This window comes from Anser cygnoides, chromosome 2, assembly GCF_040182565.1.
Source record: "Anser cygnoides isolate HZ-2024a breed goose chromosome 2, Taihu_goose_T2T_genome, whole genome shotgun sequence".
NCBI lineage: Eukaryota > Metazoa > Chordata > Aves > Anseriformes > Anatidae > Anser > Anser cygnoides.
This window is the reverse complement of record NC_089874.1, coordinates 142111582-142123907: the sequence shown is the minus strand read 5'-3', so window position 1 is coordinate 142123907 and position 12326 is coordinate 142111582.

Sequence of the window (12326 nt, the reverse complement as noted above, 5' to 3'; positions counted from 1 at the left end):
CTGCCCCAACAAGCTGGTGCCATCTAGCAGGGTAACGGGATTCATTTATTTCCCGGTGACCACCCTGAAGCTCCTGGGGCCATTTCCATGGTGGGGAACGTTTACCAGCTCATAAGCTGTATCTGAGAGCTTTTCTAGATTAGCCAGTGAACTTCCCTGGAGTCTGTGAGACGTAATTCCAGGTTTGCATCCCGAGGATTTCCTCTGTGGGGCTCCATGCTCATTGCCAAGTGAGCGTGTCCCTACAGCCAGAGGTGAGCAGTGTGGGCTGGCGGGCGCTGCCGATGTCACCCCGTGGGTTCATTGCCTGCACGAACCCCAGCACGTTTCTGGACGGTGTGAGGACAGGGCAGCTGCTGTCTCTGGAAGTGCAGGCTCTGTGGGATGGCCATAGCGAACACCGAGGTCTGCAGCAGCTCTGCGCTGTGGCTCGGTGTGTGGGGACCCATATTTCCCATTTTCTGCTTACATCCCCTGCGAGAGAAAGGGAGAGAATCACGCAGAAGGCAAATTTTCTTTACGGAATTAAAAATAAACGCCAGCCCCCTGCTCAGCTGTTCTCTGCCATCCACGCCCACGCAGCGGGAGCATCTCCTGTGGCTCTGCTGCTGATGGATGGGTGACTTTTCCCGGGGACGCCGGCCCGCGTGGAGGTGGCCACCAGCTGCTCGGGGCAGGGCTGGTGCAGTGGGACGTGGGGTTTGAAGCACGGGAGGGAGAAGCACCAGGGACCACTGGAAGCAGGGATGAGGCTGGTCTGGACCACCTCCAATGGGCAGAGTAACACTGGAGTGCCCTCAGATTGCATCCCTATTTCTACCTGCTTATTAACATGAGCCTCGCGTTAGGAGCCTAATTAGCGTAAGTTGTGGGCCAGGGCGCTTGAGGCAGGAGCTGCAGTGGAAGCCAGCTCTGCGAGGGCCGGAGGAGGTAAATGAGTATAATCTTGATGTGACCTACTTCAATTTGCACCTTCCTCACATTTGCGCAGCTCTCCTCCAAACCCGTGGTGTGGCAGGAACAAGAGTTAAGGATCCGGCTGCAAATTATGTCTGCTGATGAGTAAAGCTCACAGGACTTGTAACACGGAGAAATCAGGGGAAGGTTGCACTTCATTAATTCAGGTGCCTTTGGGATAAGCAATATCCTCCTCCCGGGTTTCTGGGCAACATCCAGACTGCAGCCCCAGCCACTGTGCTGTGCACAGGGCTCCTTCCCCAGATCTTCCAAAAACCTGATGGAAACTGGGGCACTGGTGGATACACAGCAGGTTTGACACTATACATCTCCTGGGTTTGCTGAAGGACCAGTGTTGTTCACTGTTCAAAACAGAAGACAGATGAAGCTGTGGCATTTTTGGGGTCCTTCCAGGAGAGTCCTTGGGATCTGCCAGCAGAACTTATCCTATTCCTAGAAGTGGCAAGAGGAAGCAGCTCAGTCAATCACTTTTTGTGGTCAAAGCTCCAGAAGTGAATCGTAAAATATTTGCCAGGTGCACCATCAAGTAGGAGCTACAGGTATCAGGTACCACAGCTGTGGCTGCTGTGTTGCCATCATTTGTTTAGCACATCCATTCTCCTTGTATTGCTCCGTGGGCAGGAGAAAACACGGCTCATGCCCCTATGGTCAAACTCTTCCCTCCTCTACCCCCACAAACCACGGCGACCGTGCCAGCATTTTCCTTTGTCTGGTACTGTCCCTGCACCAAACCTGGTCTTTAGATCTATGAGAGAGGCTTCCTGGAGAACTGCTTGGGTTTAACCACCCGCTGCTGGGCCTGACTTGAAACCTCCTGGGTGCAGTTTTGGTCCTAGGTCATACTGGCAGTCAGAGTGGATGGCCAACCTCTAGCTTCAAAATGTACCAGCTGCTGATGAATGACTTCTATAAATTGAAATGGCTCACGGTGATGGTGATTTCAAGGCTGCTGCAGCTGGGCTGTCAGCAAACATCTGATGGCTCCCAGCTGCAGGTCACTTCTTGGGGGCACCAGGTCTTGCCCTGGTGCCAAGACCATGCCTCTTTCTCCAGTTACCTGCTGCACATCTCGATTCGTTAGCTCAGGAAGTGCTCGGGAAGCTTGCTTTTAAGATTTATGGATTTCAACACCAGGAAGCCCACCTACTGATCTTTCCACACACCAAGCGTGTATCACAGTGTTAGGAACAGATCTTCTTGATCTCTGTGCTTCCCCATGTATTAGCCCAGCAGCTTTGGCATCTCCCGTGTTCTGGTTTGCTCCTTTGGTGCTGGAGCTGGGAGGGGAGCAGGCAATTTCCTTTGCAGGTGACTCGTTATCTATTGCTATTTCAAGCAGTCACTTCCATCTAAGGGAAAAAGCTCCAAATTCTCCTATCTTTTGGAAGGCGAAGATATTAGTATGCTGTAGAGGGAGAAAAAATGTATATAAGTGTTATTAACAAGACTATAACACTGCACTTAATATATATCTGGATTCTCAGATGGTTGCTATTACAATTTTGGTGTGCCTTCGTTTCCTCTAAAGCATTCTTTTTCTGAACTATGTTTTCCCTATCTCTGCTCTTTTTTCCTTCCCAGTCCCACTTCCTCCTCCTAATATTGCTACACGGTAAGACAAGCACTAGAAGGACACCATGGCCACGTGCAATCATTCTGGTGGCTTTCTGATTTTTGCAAGAGTGTATTTACTGTGGTAAGTTGGAAAGGGTCTCAGGTAAGTGGCAGTTGCTGACCACCAGAGGAGTCTCTCTGACAGTGAGGTACTGGCTACCTCAGCTGGTCATTTCTTTGATGTCTACGCGCTGGGAACCAGACAGTTTACTCCTCCTTTTAGGGTCATCCTCATTATCATTTACATAGTTCAGGCCATGTGAAAGTAAACCAAAGCAAATCCAAGATCTACCCTTCCTTTCATGGTAGGTTTAAAGGTAGCAAAGCCACTGTAACTCAAAGTGAAAACTCAATTTAGTTGTTAATAAGTAGCATCCATTTTTTAGAATTCAATACCTGTATTTGATTAAATTTTGAAGAACTGTGTGTACTGGATAACAAGATGGAATTGCATTAACAATCCATAATTTAATTTCTCATCAGACTTCAAATAAATTTTCTACTCATGTGAAACAAATTTCAAAGTTGTTATGGTTCATCTTCCAAATGTTCCCTCTTTTTGAGGTTAATGTAGAAACATATTGCACAAATCATGGGATAAGGCAACTATGAAGTAATTCCCCTTAGTGTCTTTCTTGAAGAGCCACAGAAGCTTTACTTATTTGTGAAAGAACATGTAGCAAAAGGAAAATCTTTTACTTAAGCTGATCAAAAATGTTTATTTACATTCTTCCTTCCACCTGAGATGTTTCTGAAATATCTCACTAACAGACAAAAAAAAAAAAAAAAAAAAAAAGGATATTTTTAAGTAAAACTGTGTTAGTTGAAATGTAAGCTCTTGGGTAAAATGTGGTGAAGATAGCCTGGTTCTTTAGAATTGCCCCAAAATACAGTTCAGCTGTTTAGTGTTGGTCTGAACACGAGTTTCCAGCAGGAGATTCAGAGAGGTGCAGTCAGAAGTGTTGTTCAAACTGGAGCACAACTTCATAGGATTAAATCTGATTTACCCTATTTTTTTTTGTAAAGTTTTTGTTGGGTCTGTAACAACCCTGCTGGATAAGGACATGGTATTGCTAATACTGCCTTGACCAAAACTAATAATGCTGTGGTTGTATTAAATTAAAACTATTCTCTGTCATTTACTACCCAAGAAAAAAACAGTTTTTGTTTTCAGCAATCTTCTGAGGTGCAAACAGGCAAAAGGAAAGGTAAATAGCCTAGACTAGAACAATAGGCTGTGAAAGGGAGAGAAAATTACACCTTGTACTTTGAAGAAAATAACATGATAGAAAAGAAAAATAGAGAAAAATGAAACAATTTTGAACACAGTTGTACGATTATCACTGCAACTTGCTAATAAAATAGTTGATGGCTTAGTCTCAAGGCAATGTCCAAGCCCATGAAGCCTATAATTGGAATCTGTGGGCTGATGGAGATCTATTTCGGTCTCTAAGTGTGAACTGCTCTTGTTGTATGGAGAAGAGAAGATTACATGAGAAATCCTGACAAGAGGACTCAGTAAGATTATTCTATTTGGCTCTAAATAACCGAGGCGATACCTGTTACTTTGGTAATAAATGTCACCACCATGAAGATGCTATAAACTTCAATGGAGTTGTGAGTCACTGAACATTAATTTTTCGTTAAGAGTAGTTTCATGCCTCCTAAAAAAAATTATACAATGAGTCAAAGAAATTATACAATGAGTGAAGGGACACGGAGCAGCCTGGACCTGAACCCTACGCTCTCCCACCCCTGGTGTGGGGCTGCATCCACAGCGTCTGCTGGAACAGCGCTGACACCAAAGCCGTGCTTGGGGCTTGCTTGCCTTGCTCCTCCTCGCCCAGACAACTTGCACAAGCTCAGGAGTGTGCCCTGGCACAGCTTGGTTTCCAACCCAGCTGTAGCCTGCAGGCCTGAAAGGCAGCAAACCGGAGCAAGGTGAAGGTCAAAGAACGACCAAGTCTATTTGAGGAAAACCAAGGCCCAACTCATGCAAGTATTGCATCGATGGTGTTTTCAGCTTCAGTTTTGTATGTTGTTTAAGGCATTTATGCTGACCCCCCTCCCAGGTCTCCCCATCCCCACTGGGCTCATCCTGTGCTGACCCCAGGCTCCGCGGAGGGTCACATCCCATCTTCTTGGTAGGGATGCACAGCATTGCTGCCTACTGATTGCCAAAAAAAAAAGGGGTTGGCCTCCTTTGACAGACTTGAGGAATATTATGCTATAGAATATGTGAATAAAGACTGCTTCTCCTTGTTTTGTTTTACTCTGGAGAGCAATCTATTTCCAGCGCATTACAATATTCTTCTACATATGGACACATCCTATAAATATCTTCCTGCAAGTATTTTCTACAGTACAAATACAACAGCGCAGTCCTCGAGTCCCACTGGTGTGCTGGCAAATTTGTGACCAGCAGAGGCTTGGTTTTAATGCAGTTCACATGCAGCATGGAGAAATACAGCAGCATAAGGCGAATAACGATGAACAGGGTTGTCTTTCTTGTAATTGGGCAGAAAGGGCAGAAAAATGACTACTGTGAGGCATGGAAAAATAGGACCTCTAGGGGCTTTGAGATCACCCCAGTCCTTCCTTTGGAGCAAGGCAGGCGGGACGAAGCACTCTTTTGTCGTTCCTGGTGGGATAATCGGTGTTCGCCACAGGACAACCCAGCCTCCAGCGCTGGATCCCGCCGTCTCCCCAGGAGGTTAAGTCCGGTGCCTCATTAGCCTTGCAGTGAGCTGGTCTAGCACAAGCCTTCCTTCATACAATTTTAAAATCCCTTTGCTTTCTACTCACAGGGAGCGTAAAAAACACATTAAGAAGTTAGCCCATTAAAGCTGTGTCTTCTGTGTTTGAAGAATATTTTGAATTATCTAGCCAGCGTCGGCACTTCTGCCTTTCCCCACAGGTTGCGGGGTCGAGACCCTTCCTGGAGTCAGAGAGGAAAGCCCTGCTGGCTCAGCAGCCCTTCCCAGCCCCCCTGACCACTGCCTGTCAGGGTTTGGTACATGACAAGCTGTCAGTCCTAGGAATAAATGCCAAATCCTCCACTGCTCGAGCAGCAGTGCCCATCGGAGGGTGCCCATGAAGCTCTGTGCTCTGGCAGGTGAGACCCGAGCTCAATCTGCCACTGCCAGGGTAGCCACAGCACAGGAGAGAAGGATGTTGAAAAATGTTGAAAAAGGCAAAAAAAAAATCAACGGGGAGAGAGAAAAAAAATCTGGAAAGCAAACCTCCCAGAACAAGTTTCACTGTGTAATTGCAAGTGTCCTAAGAGAGCTCCTTGGGCTGGTTTTCTTCAAAATCCGTGATATGCTGGGGAGGGAATGCAGCTTCCAGTGCCCTCTGTTAAGGTCCTATTTTGGGGTTTTAGACTAAGTTTTGAAAGAAATTAGCACCCTGCTGCTATAGGCTGCGCAAGCACCACTAACTCTTTCCTCCTGGAGCTACTCATCCATTGGCTCCTCACCAACAGAACCAAACAGGTATTTTTTTTGAAAACACATAATTTCAGGTATTTTTCTGGAAGGATTTCTGAAGGATTCCCCTCAAAGGCCTGCATTAGTACTTGTCTCTGCAGCTAATCACTTCTTTTAGTTTACGAATGCATATTTTCTGACAATAAGCTATACATGATCCCAGCTCCGTGCACTGAAATAGGCTGTTTTAATTACCATCTTTGCAATTTTTCTTAGTACAGGCTTCAGACATTCAATTTACAAAACTTGTTATTATAGGACCATCCTGTTTCTTATTGTTTATTTTCAGGTAACTAGATTTTCAGAGAGGCTCAACTTACCTTGTTCCTGGGTGTTTAAAACCCCACTGACTCTTAGATCTTGTTTAAGAGTTATGAAACGGCTGAGAAAGGTTTACGTAATTTCTGTAATGCCAAATCATTTCCTTGTCCATGCCCAAAGTTTTCACACAAGATAAACTCCTGCGCCTGGTGTGGCCCCAAAGTACAGCCTAGAAGGTCAAAACTTCACAAAGCCGAGTGTGACTGGTAAACAAGAACAAGAACACTTACGTAACCTTCACTTGTCTGCTGCCACTTTCACCAAAACGCCTCCAGACCGCACGGTTCTGACTTGATTCCCACTGACATCCCTGCAGATAGCCCCACTGCGTTCAGCCGGAGCTGCAAGAGATCCCCACATTGTTTTCCCTTTCCTCCTCTTTCTCTTCACCCAGTTTCTCCTGCAGAGCAAAGGCGGCGGTGACGATTGCCATCACGCCGCGGTGACAGCTCAGGGAGCTGCTCTAGGAGGCGATGCAGCCAGAAGCATTTTGCCAGCAGCTTCTGGAGAGGTCTCTGATGGAAACCACCACGTGGTGGTGCTCCGTGGGGTGTGCCCCCCACAGCCACCTTGTTTTGTCACCTCTGGGGACACCATTTGAAATGACATTCACTCTAACATGTGCATCCTACTGGATTTAATTAGAAATGCTCGGCTTTAATTAAGTGATTGTTTTGCAGTCCCTGTAGTTCTACTTTGATAAGACTTTGTAATGTAGGTCCTAAACGAAGTTGCAGAAGTAGGTTACTGCGTGTCATAGCTCCTGGGCAATGACTGAAGACGACACAATGTGAGATGCAGCCTCTGGGAGTGCGAGGCAGCTCTGTGCTTGGCGTGAAGTACTTACCTCACGCTTTCCAGGATTCCCTCTGTTACTATTTCTGCATAGCCACAAAACAATGATGATGCTCATCTTTTTCTCTCAGCACCCTCCTCCAAGGGCTTTATCATGGTATGACATGAGTGCAGTGGGGACAGGGGTAAAGGGCATCATGGGCTGCACAGTGCCATGGACTCTTCTGCATCCTTTGCCTCAGAAACACAGGAGGAAAGGCAGGGGAGGACAGGGGAGAGAACTCCAGCCATACGCTGTAGGCTTCTTCTCTGTCATCCAAGCAGCCAGGGACCGGGTTAGGAAAGCTAAAGCCCCGTTAGAATTAAATTTGGCCAGGGATGTTAAGGGCTACAAGAAAGGCTTATATAGGTACATCAGCAGTGAAAGGAAGACTAGGGAAATTGTGGGTCCTCTCCAGAAGGAAATGGAAGATCTGGTCACCTGGGATATGGAGAAGGCTGAGGTACTTGATGACTTTTTAGCCTCAGTCTTCACCTGCAAGTGCTCTAGCCACATAGACCAAGTCCCAGAAGGCAAAGGCAGGGAAAAAGAAGAACCCCCCACTATAGCAGACCAGGTTCGAGACCAGTTAAGGAACCTGAGGGTGCACAAGCCCGTGGGACCTGATGAGATGCGTCCCAGGACCTGATGAGATGTGGGTCCTGAGGGAACTGGAGGATGAAGTTGTTAAACCACTGTCCACTGTATCTGAAAAGTCGTGGCAGTCTGGTGAAGTTCCCACTGACTGGAAGAGGGAAGATATAACCCCTATTTTTAAAAAGGAAAAAAGGAAAACCTGGGGAACTGCAGACCAGTCAGTCTCACTTCTGTGCCTGGCCAGAGGAAGGCTACGGGGATGCTCAGAGGGCTGGAGCACCTCTCCTGTGAGGACAGGCTGAGGGAGCTGGGGTTGTTCGGCCTGGAGAAGAGAAGGCCCCAGGCAGACCTTACAGCGGCCTTCCAGTGCCTAAAGGGGGCTACAGGAAAGCCGGGGAGGGACTCTTTGTCAGGGGGTGTAGGGATAGGGCAAGGGGGAATGGCTTTAAACAGAAAAAGGTGAGATCTAGATTAAATATAAGGAAGAAATTCCTATGTCAAAGGGTGGTGAGGCACTGGAACAGGTTGCCCAGGGAAGTTGTGGCAAGTGGAAGAATGTACCTGGGGGTGGTTGTGGAGGCTTTGAATTAGATGATCTTTAATGTCTCTTCCGAGCCAAACCATTCTATGATTCTGTGATCTTCTCAGTACACCTGCAATGTTCCTCTGCCTTTTCTTTGTCAATTTGGTCTTTTCCCATAAAGTCAGACCAACAGGTGAACCCTTGATACAGAGTCTGGAAGATGAAAGCATCCTCAGAAGCATCCCAAGCCTTGTCAGCCTTGACAGGGGTCAAGACAGGTTTTCATTCTTTCAAAACAAGCCAATACTGAGGTTAATGAGGAAGGCTCATCCTTGACGTCAAGGGCCAGGACACTGCCATTTTGCCTGGGGTCTGCCAGCTAATGCAGTGCCCTTGCTTGCAGATGGGTCCTGAGCACTGTGAGCATTGTGCACCTCTGGAGTCACTCATCTGCAGTACTGACCTTTACCCAAAGATATTTTTTTTTTTTCTGTCAAAGAGCATGAATTCTCATTTTCTGTCTTTTTTTTTTTTTTTCTCAGATATAAATCAGCTGTTGAGTGACAGCAGTACATGCAATTTCTACCCGCGTAGGGACCACAGCCTGGTGGGCACCCGCCTCCTGTGCAGCTCGCCCTGCCCTTGAAAGCCCCTCTGCCTCTGGGTAGGTACACAGGCGAGAACAATCTGCTGCCTCCTGTGCTTTTAGCCCCTCAAATCACAATTCTACTCTCAGTAGTTTTTCTGCTTTGCTCCTGTCCCCTCCTTTCTCCGTGCTTGATTTTCCTGAGCTGATGATCTACCTACAGTAAGCAGCTGCTGGGCTTGAGGACCTGCTCTTACTCCTGGTCAGGCAGAGACATGCTGTTCAGTCTACAGACAGAGACATTCCTCAGCCCAGCAATTTTCATAGCAAGAACGTCGTAACATTGGTCAGAACCAGGTCTCCAAACGCTTACAAATGCACAGTGAAAACTCTGGCTCAATAGGGAAAATGTTAAGACTATTTACATTTTATGCAATAACATTTTAAGAAATGCAAATTTCCTTCCTTGAATTCATGATATTATCTGGCCTCCAACAACCTGGCATGAGAAGTGGGCTTGACAAACCACCAGAGAAGTTCCTGTGGTGACCTGAAGCCTGCTGACTACACCTCACACAGCAGCAGAATCCTTTAGAAGTCAGCTTTGGCTCCAGGTATAAAACCATGGAATCACAGAATGGTTTGGGTTGGAAGGGACCTTAAAGCACACCCAGTTCCAGCCCCCTGCCATGGGCAGGGACACCTCCCACCAGACCAGGCTGCCCAAAGCCCCATCCAGCCTGGCCTTGAGCACCTCCAGGGATGGGGCATCCACAGCTTCTCTGGGCAGCCTGTGCCAGGGCCTCACCGCCCTCTGAGTGAAGAATTTTTTTCCAACATTTAATCTAAATCTCCCCTCTTTTAGTTTAAAACCATCCCCCCCCTTGTCCTATCACTATCTACCCATGTAAAAAGTCACTCTCCATCTTTTTTTTTTTAACCCCCCTTTAAGTACTGGAAGGCCACTGTAAGGTCTCCCTGGAGCCTTCTCTTCCCCAGGCTGAACAATCCCAGCTCTCTCAGCCTTTCTTCACAAGAGAGGTGCTCCAGCCCTCTGAGCATCTTCGTGGCCCTCCTCTGGACCCACTCTAACAGCCCCACATCCTTCTTGTGCTGGGGGCCCCACACCTGGACACAGCACTCCAGGTGGGGCCTCACAAACGTAGAGCAGAGGGGGACAGTCACCTCCCTCCACCTGCTGGCCAGTCCTCTGTGGATGCAGCCCAGGATGCAGCTGGCCTTCTGGGCTGCAAGTGCACACTGCTGGCTCGTGTGGAGCTTTTTGTCCACCAGAACCCTCAAAAACCTTCTCCACAGGGCTTCTCTCAATCAGTTCTCCCAGCCTGTATTTGTGTCTGGGATTGCCCTGACCCAAGTGCAGCACCTTGCACTTGGCCTCGTTGAACCTCATGAGGTTCATATGGGCCCACTTCTCAAACTTGTCCAGGTCCCTTTGGATGGCATCCCTTCCTTCTGTTGTATCAACTGCGCCACTCAGCTTGGTGGCATCTGCAAACTTGCTGAGGGTACATTTGATCCCACTGTCTATGTAATTGATAAAGATATGAAACAGCACCGTTCCCAAGATGGAGCGCTGAGGGACACCAGTCTTCACCAGCCTCCACCTGGACACAGAGCCCTTGACACAAAGTCCAGAATGTCCCGTGCTAAGGGAGAATGTTCAGAAAGGTGGGAAGTGAGGGTCACCACTCTGCTGCTCTGCCAGCTCAAAGGTGTCGCAGTGCTGTGACAATACCTGCACAGCTGGAAGCCTTTTCCAGCTGGAGCCTGAAGTGGCAGTGCTGGGGGCATGGGCATGGGCATGGGCATGGGCATGGGCATGGGCATGGGCATGGATGGGAGGACTTCCTTTCTCTCCTCACAGCAAGTACAATGCTGCAAACTCCCCTGACGGACGTGTTGAAGGTTTATGAGGACACACCTTGGTGTCCTCCTGCAAGGCAGACCAGACCCCCTGCTACTAGGTGGAGCAATGGAAGTGCTGAACCCTCACCTGCCCAAACACCACGGCTTCCTCCATCCTGCCCACCAGGAGCTGCCCACACTTGTGCCGAGCCCCCGGTGCTGGCCATGAGTGCCTCTTTCCAGCCAGGGCAGAAGTGAATTCCCATCTTCTGCCAGGCTGGGAAAACACAGCAAAGAATAATGGTAGGAAGTGTGGATTCAGTGCAGATTGCAGCCCGTGAAGAAAGAGCCCGAGCCCTTTCCAAATATTTGTTCTCTGGAGCTGGCAAGCGATCTGAACTAAAACAAGGCTTATATAACTCTGCCTGGGTTGGTGAAAGTTTTCTCTTAGCTCTGTCCTAATGCAAATTAGTTGCAATTTACTTTCCTTTTGGCTTGACAAATATAGCCAAAGCAAAGCAGCTGTTATCAAAAGCAGTCCCTAAACATTCAGCAAGTGGTGCCATTGCAGACCGTCTTCATCCCTGCCCTTCCGTCACACATTTTGGCATTCTGGTTTTTCAACATTTGGTGTTAACCCATCCCTACCATGCTACGATGCCCCACTCAGCCAGAGTATGCAATACGCTTCCCATGGCACCTCTTCCCACACGCATCGCATTTACTCTCCCAGCAGCGTAGAAATGATTATGCACATTTCTGTGCGAACGGCCCACCCCTGCCTAGCAGTAGGGTTACATAAAGACAGACAGCAGAGAGGAGTCTTAATCACTGCATGAAAAACCCTTTTAGCTGTTGCCCGTCTTGCAATGAGAAGCAGCACCTTCAAAGCTCTGGTGGCATGTCCATGCTTTAAGCTCAGAACCTTATTAAGTCTCCTGCCTTCTCCTATGAGCCTTGATATTTGGAACAGGAATTAAAAATATTTATGTATCAGCTTTTGGCTAAAGAACTTGCAGAGCAGTAATGGCCTTCCAAATTCAGGTCTTGGCTCCCAGTCTCATTTCCTATTCTCTCGGGATGCCTTGGGTCAGTAAAAAAAGTCGCGGTCCCTTTTCATAAGCACACGCACACACACACGAACACACATACTAAGAGGCATTTTCCAGAAGTGAATTGACAGGCTACCCATTTATTAATAACCATTTCTCAAAGAGATTCTGGAATAACTCCCCAGACCAGTGTTTATACCAGCAGGTTACAACTGAAGAGCTAAAATACAGCAGAACAGTCTTTCCCCTACTCACGAGACCTAAAACGTGCTTTCTTTGCATTCCTGGCATGATCTGTTATCTGTCCAAACGTATGGCCCACCAAGGCAGACACCTCATCTTCCTTTGTACCTCCAACACTCAGCAGCTGTTTAGGAAGTAAGGAAATAAGAGCATAGCAGTAATAACTAGAATATAAAGATATGTGGCTGTAATAAAAGTTGCGGTAGCAATATTGGATTTTTGT